Source organism: Primulina eburnea, chromosome 3, assembly GCF_022965805.1.
Source record: "Primulina eburnea isolate SZY01 chromosome 3, ASM2296580v1, whole genome shotgun sequence".
Lineage (NCBI taxonomy): Eukaryota > Viridiplantae > Streptophyta > Magnoliopsida > Lamiales > Gesneriaceae > Primulina > Primulina eburnea.
The window spans coordinates 51,833,133-51,841,859 of record NC_133103.1 but is presented as its reverse complement, the minus strand read 5'-3'; positions in this window follow the sequence as shown (position 1 = coordinate 51,841,859).

Below are 8,727 nucleotides of genomic sequence, written 5' to 3'. Positions count from 1 at the left end.
TTTAGACTCACTAGACTTGATTGTTGTAGGTACTGATGATGTCGGGACCGAGGACGGGGACCAGTGAGCTAGCTTGGGTCGGCAGTAGTGGAACCCGATGACCTCATTTTAGCATTTATCATTTTTATGCTCAAACAGTTTATCCGTTGTTGGATTATTCTTAAATTGTTCTTTTGCAAACAAATAATTTCTTCCGCTGCTATTTTTAACATTTAAACTTTATTTAATGTTCTATTTTATGAATGAGGCATTTTACTTACTTTACAAAGAAAATTTTTAATTTTTCCGCGAATATTCAAACACGAATTCTCGGGCCTTTATAGAAATACTGCTAAAAGTCTTATATCATGTAATCTTAATGAACCAAGAATTAAACATATATATTGAGCCTCGTTTGAGCGTGAAATAACGTTGTTTCGTACTTGTTATGAATTCCTACCATACCCCACTGCTACATTTCCATCACATTAAGGGGGAATTGAGCCAATGACCATATGGTCAAATAAGATTTCAAAAAATGATATTTTTCATCAAGGGCATTATCCCAAAGTTGTGGTCACAAGTATTTGAGTGCAATTAATTTTTAAATTCAAATTTGACTAAGGTCATGACCCAAATGCCCCCATTTAGCATGCAGATGTTTCAGCCAGCTGAAACACAATATCTTTAGAATGTAATGCTTCTATTTTAATCACATTAATCCAATCATAAATCGATACGCAAAGCACAAATTGCAGGTTGTCTAGCACCTCTACCTTCGAGCTTTCCTGCTTTTGAGGAACAACAGAAGACTTTCTTTCCGTTACATGACACAGTCGAAGCTCATTTAGAGCATGCAAGAATATCTGAATTGATTTGATCGAGGCATTGGACTCGATAAATATATTTTCCTGCACATGTATACAATGAGATAATAACTTACAAATCAACAGATCAAGATTTGTTGATTGGTTAGATGCAATTATTCCTCTCATAGATCTTAATAAAACTATGAATCACCTTTAAACTGAACAAAATTTATCTTCTTATGCAAATTACTGAACAAAAATTTGTCATGATATGCCGATATAATTTCCAATTACAAGAATAAGCAAGCAATCTCAATTCAAATTTCAAAACAAACAATTCACAACTAGCAAAGCAAGCAACTAGGTCAATGCATATCAGTCAGTAATGCAGGAAGTGCCTCACCCTCAGAGGTCACATTGATCCACCAACCAGAGATGATGAAATAATAAGACGATCAATCAGTCAATTCCTTGATACACTGGTCATATATTTAAAATCCTCATGCAATTGCTAACATGCAACCCAAGATACTTCACACTGGAGGGGTTGATTTCAAATACATCCATTTCCATTCCAAAAGCACCAACAATTCTGAACTTCACTTCAACATACCAAGACATTCTTGAGAGTATAAAGGAAATTAAGACAACTCTTCTGGAAATCAAATTACACAAAATATGCTCCCTGTTTATGTTTGCAATGCCAAGGCTAATCATTTTTTACATTCAGTATCAAGCTCCGAGAGACTCAAACTTACCTTTATGGGGTTTGATACTTATTAGCCTCTCACGTTATCCGCTCTTTTCAATTATTTTAATTGAAATGACAAGTAAAAAAGACAGCATAAAAAAACGTAAGTGGGAAAATGAGGCGTTTAAGAAAACCTTATGCTACAAGGGACAATCATGCCTTTTGTGGACACCTTCCCACAATAAAGCAAGCAGGAAAGAAATCTAGTGAATGTATTTTTCTCAAAACACTGTTTGTATTAAGTTTTTGAGAACAAATGATACCATGATGTAAAGACCGGTGTGCATAAAACAGAGTAAGTAACCTTCAAAGAGATTAGTTTGCAAAGATCCACATCTAAATCCATTCTCCCAGCAGCATTGACAATGACATATGGGAACAGAAAAAATTCTGCAACTTCTGATTTAACCAGCACAATGTCTTGACATAATCTGAAGCAACCAGTAATATAGATCAGCCGCATGATTGATTTACGGAAAATTCCAATGGAAAAAATAGTAATGCAGGAATTGAGCAACTATCTCAAATACTAGTAGAAAACCTTAAAATGAGATCGTTGCAATAACCTATCACTGCATATACAAGTGGACAGATCCACGCTTCAAATGTTTTATCCAAAGTTGTCCACACATTTGAATCCTCGATAGAAATTGATTCAGCTGAAAAATTAGGAAATAAAATCAGGATGTAAGTAAGAGAATATATGTGTTGTCTGTCCAACTGCATGCATGCCTTCACTAAATTTCTTCGAGGTCATTCGAATTTCAGTTCATACATGAAAAGGTTCAACCCATGCTTCAGCCAGAAAAAATTGTTGACACTACTTTTATTAGTCGAATTGGTGGTCACATTTACTCTATTGCTAGTTGTTACTACTCACGAGTGTCATCATGAGATGTACACAGTAAAGGCATTGCCTTCCCAGCAGGCATAAATACAGACCTAGACAATCGGGGATCCATGTCACTTCCACATCCATTGCTATCGCTTTATGAGTTTATGTTCTATGAAATTTATATGGACCCAGGAAACTCCTAAATTGCCACCAGAAGTTTGTTACAAAGTTTCTGTAATGAATTTATTTAAAAAAAAAAACACGAGTACAGCTGGTTAAAAGTATAACCCAGCAGCAAGATTTGCTTAATGTGGTAGCATATAGATGAAGGAAAAACACATGCCTCATTGCCACAAGTGGTATTTTTGAAGGAGAAATCTCACGGACGAAAATATGAGCTAACGATCTTTCTCGGTAACAACTTACCTGTCAACTTTCTTCGTAGATTAGAAATAAGTCTCTGCACAAACTCCAAATTAACAACTTTTGAGTGGACCTAGAATGATTATATAAATTGGAAAACATAATTAAATCTATTTATCACAAAAAATGCACAAACAGCGAAATTGTTAAGTTTAGACGTATTGCGGTGGCAGCACATGTAACGACCCGAAAATCAGACTACGTATAAGCCATGCATAATTGCTACTATTTAAATTAAAAATGAATTTTTAATTAAATATATGAAGTGTTTAAGTCATTTTAAATCATGATTATTTATTTTAAAAGTAGATGTTTAGTTTTGTCTTTTCAAGATAAATACGCGAGGCCGGACCGGAGTTTGGAGATTAAATATAAGATTAATAATAAGAAAAATATTCCTAAATTTAAATTAAGTCAACAATAATTTAATTTAAAGAAAAAAAATGTTTTAGGATTTATTAATTAATTAGAGCTAAGGTATTAAATAAGTACTTTAGGTTAATATTTAATTAAAACTTAAATTAAAATATGTAAACATATGGGGTTTAATTAATCTAAGTATAATATATTCAATAAATTAAACATAGCATTTGAATATTTAAATTTGAAGTCATGTATGCCATGCAAGGTTCTAAACAAGATTCTAAACTAAATTAATTTATGAATACATTAAAATATATATAATGGAGGTTTAAAATCTTAAACAATTAAAATGCAAATTTAAACCATAAAATACCATTCAAAATAAGTTGGAATTTGGTCAATACAATTCAATGGTGTAGTAACTTTTCCTTTCAAAGTACCTATAATGAGACTTCATGGTGTATTCATTTCCCATTGGTAATTCACTAAGTAGTAGTAACTTCAAATACTATAATTCATATCATTTTCCTCAAACCAAGATCTAAGCAATATCGTACACATGTAGTAGCAAAGAATCGGCTAAGCAAGGGAATGAGAATCATTACAAAAATCCATTCAATTCTTGCACTTGTAACCTCCATCTTAATGCACTTCAATACCCATTTATCACCCCTTGAACCTTCATCTTCATTATCTACATTTCCTACACACCCTACCTTCGAAATCAGCAGAGAACCAACAGCTTAGAACCGAGACTCAGCAGCAATAAAATAAGAGAAGAAGAGGCATTTCAAATTCCTTCAACCCTTGACTTGTAACCCCCAACTTAATGGAAATTAAGACTCCTTTATCACCTCCTATAATACTCATCTCTATTGTCTAGCAATCACACACCATTACATTCGAAAATATCAGAAAAACAGTAGCTTAGAATCGTGACAGAACAGCAGCAGAAAAGTAGGAAAGAAAAGAAGATCCAACTCCGACTCCGTTGCGTCGTATTCGTCGTGTTGATTTGTTTTTGTCAAAACAAATTCCAGGCATGTATATATTGTTTCTTTGCTCTTCAATCAAGTCCTATAAATATTTTTAAGCATTATATGTTCAGGATTCATGAGGTAAAAACGAAATTTTGACAGCAACAATACCAAAGTTTCTGCACAGAATTTTTGCCTTATACTTGGTGACCCACGGTTTTGAATTGTTTGGTGCTTCAGGAGGTTGTCTCGTTTTCCAGGCACACAAGGCTGCATTTAGGAATAAATTAGAATGTGTTAGGATGTTTTTGGTTCAATGGTTCAAGTCCATACAAGCACAACAAAGAAGTTACAGCAACATTTCCATCCTTTCCATGAGTTACAGTTTTATGTTCATGTTTCTGTCATTGGGTGTTTAAGGTGGGGTTTCGAATCTTGGCTGTCTTAGGGACTGTAGCCTGGGTTAGAATCATTCCTTATCATGTCTAGGACGTGACCAAGGTGTTCTTTCAAAGCTTGGTTCATGGTCCCATCGAATTTTTAAAACAAAACACACACATGTCCCATGGTTCATTTTTCTGGTGTGGGTGATGAGTTTCGGGTTCTATGTGTTTGGATGGATTGTGGCTGGCTTCTAACCTATATCCATGGTTCATACAACACTCCCTCATGTCTAGATCGTGCCATGGTTGATCATATAGCCACTGGAACGAAATAAGACAACAAATTCATTTGAATACCACAGCACAGAATTTCTGGGTACTCTCGGTTTGAGCTGTGCATTGTCCTAGGTGTTGGCTCGGTTTGTGGTTGGCTTTTAGCTCCTAGCCATGGTCCAAGCCATGCCTTAGGATGTTGGTAAGAGTCTTTGGGTGGTGGTTCAAGCCCTTGGTCATTAAATCTCAGAATTTCCCCTCAAATACACAAGCTGCTCCTGCTGTAATTTGACAGCAACTTGCTGTTCGGTTCATGAGGTTGGTCTGAGTTATTGGCTGGCTTTTAGCCCATGGCCTTGGACTGGACACTACCTTAATGAGTTAGGAAAGTCGTGTTTTTGGCCGTTCGTGATTTGGTCGAGTTTAGAGGTCATACGAGAATTTACGGTGAAAGGTGCCAAAATGACTCTCGAAAGAGTGTTTTATGTTTTTGAATTCCTTTCACCTGTTTTCGTGTTTTACAGTTATATTGCATATTTTTCAGTATGTTTGGGGCATTTTTAATCATGGTTAAGCGTCGGTTTAATGTTGGTTCGGGTTGGTACGAAGTCATGGTTAAAAATCAAGTTGATGGTCCGAATCGTCTCGTTTTTTGTTCTATTGTTAAAATTTTGTCAAGTTAAGATTTATTGCATGTGTCACATATTAGTAGTAAGTCGCAGCAAGCCTGGGAACGATCCAACTCATCCGGTAAAAAATAAAGTTATAATTATATTACGTGCATAAAAATATAAAATATTTATTTTTGAGATATATGATATATGTCTTGTGGCCACCTTATGCTTATGGGTTTGGAAGTCGGTAGGCGCAACCGAGGACCTCTCCGCCCGGTGACCTACTACCGGTTTATGATTATGTATGGGTACAGACATCCAGTCCAAGGGCTGTGATTGATCTCTACCGCCCAGTATACTGTGGTTTAGTCTGATCAGGCGCTTATGCTATGTTATGGGCCACTTGCTTAGAAACATTATCTCTACCAAAAAATTATGATATGTTATGATATGTTATGACAGAGCTCTGTTGAGCAAAACTTTTACGTATGGTTTTCAGATATGCACGTAGTTATAATTATTCATGATACGCTTTTCACCGTACGCTCTACGATACTTTATTTTTATGATGCATGCGATTTTATGTTATATTTACTTGTTATTCACGATATATACATGTTGAGTCATTAGACTCACTAGACTTGATTGTTGTAGGTATTGATGAGGCCGAGACCGCGGGCGGAGACCAGTGAGCGATCTTGGGACAGCAGTAGTAGACCCGAGGACCTCATGATTTAGTTTATGCACCTTTTATCATTTATCATTCAAACTCGATTTTAACATGTTGGATTATTTTTAAATTGTTGTTTGAAATACAATGTTGACTTCGGCTGTTATTTTAAAGTTAAAATTATTTACATGTTTATTTTATAAATTGGGCAAGTTAATTATTTATTTAGAAAAATTTTAATAATTCCGCAAAATTATGAATACGAAATACGGGCCTTTATAGCACGTGTCTACAACATTTGGAATGCACGCAATCGAACTATTTTTTAAGAAGAAATGCCGTGTCCCAAGGATATCATAAGGAAAATCAAGATCCTTATCCTTTGATGTTCGCCAATTCATATGGATACAGACTCTCGATTATATTAATTATTTTTTCCTATGATGTGTGTGGATATGATCATCTTTGCTTGTAGGTATGCCTCGTGTAGTTGGTGATGGTATCGTTGGTTCTATTGGTTCAATATTTGCCATCTCCTCGGGATGCACAAAGTATATGTACAAAACAATTTTTTTAACTTATTTTAATGGATGTTATTCAAGCATGACATAATGGTACATATTTAAAGCAACAAGATGAAATATCTCGAAGCCAAACCCAATGACAATTGCTTCTGCACTTCATAAGTTTGTGATTGATATAATTAATAAAAACAATATATTATATGAAAGAAGTCTTTCATTTAATAATACCGACAAAATATACAAAAAACTTCATTTGCTCAAAAGACATAATGCAATCATTCAGTCGTGACCACCATAAAGATGCCAAACTTTTTTTTAGTTCAAATAAATCGACCTTTCCAAGACAATGAGACATTATTCCTAATCGATCAGCAAAAGACAGAGTCATAGGAAAAAGAGCACTTAAATCATAAATATAAAGCATAAAATATAATGGAAAATCTGAAATACATTCTAACCTCAATGAGAGACATCTCATAGGAATCCAGTTGCATCAAATAATCCAGTGGGAATAGTGTTCCCTCGAACTAAATAATTTTGGTACCTCGAACTCTATTTTCTCATTATGCAGTGCAAGATGCATAAGAGGTTACGACAATTGTTTCCATAATCGGAGGAGGTTGAGGACCAGCAGAAAAAACTTCATGTGCTCGAACTATTTTCTCCCCGGAGGAAGTAACCAATTTCCTTCCAAAATTTGAACTGCAGTGACATTTTCCAGAACTATGTTATTTTAGAAGCAAAAGGAAGTGTAATCATATCAGAAACCACATTGTATATGAGCAAATCCTAAATGAATTGATACACTAATTAAACCACACAAGGCTACTTTAGACTTGTACAAAATGGAGAAAAGCCTAAAACAATAGCCCACAATACAATATAGTATGAAATGTCCTATCTTAAAATGTGCAACGGCATCAAGAAAGTTTGGTTAGACAAACAAGATTATAAATGGACCTGACCCATGTCAATGGCAGTTTAGAATAACACTTAAGCTACAATAAATTTGATAAATTATCATAGCTACAGGAAATATGTCTATCTTAAGCTACAATAAATTTGATAAATTAGCATCCCATGTCTGGAAAAAGACGCCAATCCGACGAGCTGGGCAAAGCATAACCGATAATTAGGATCTCGGAGCAGCATAAATAGCTTATGGATCACTAACTGTATAAGAATGAATAAAAGAATGACAACCTATGTGAGGGACTAAAGATTAATTACTGAGAAAAGAAAAGCAAGATAAATAAACCAGGTTCACATTTTCTCAACTAAAAATCATGATGGGGATAAAGATTAATCACCTGAGCAAGTTGTGGTCTGAGTAATACAAAATTGCATATGCAGTTAACAAGCTTCACACGATCATACAAGTCGAAGAGACTGTTATCAAAGACTTTAGGCACCAAATCTCCGAGAGAAATCAAGCACTGAAAGTAAATAGGCTAATTTAGAAAAAAAGAAAACAATTTTTCTGACAAGTATTAGCATGAGAAAGCTTTAAATATGACTATTTCTCAAGTAATTCCGCACACTAAATTTCTTCACATGGTTTGTCCTCGTTGATCTGAAACCTAATTTCTCGCGACCTAACTTCTAGTTAACTAGGCTTCAATTGTATCTTTTTTACTTCAACTTTTATTTTAACACTCGATAATTTGTACAAATTAATCATTAACTTACAATTGCATTCCTCAAGACTGTTCTGACAAAAGTTAAAAATGATATGTACAAAGTCAGCAAAATCAAGTAAGAAACAAAAATATTGACACTAACAAACTCAAACCCACATCCCACTTGCCATTGATAATTTACCACTAAAACATCCAAGCATGCTCAGAGACATATCACAACTATCACACCTCTTCGGACTCCCTTTTCGTAAAGGAAGATGCACGGTATTCTGAGTTCCAATCCCATTTTACTGCAACAGGCTTGCCACCAAATAACAGATGTCATACAGTATATAGGAACACGGGAACTTAAGATTTTCATATAAATTTACTACATCAGTCATAGACGCAACCTGGAGAGGAGAAATCAAATAGATACCGGGTAGTTTTAGACAAATCAAATGGTATCACAAAATTGCTTGCATTGAAATGACAGAGACGACAAAA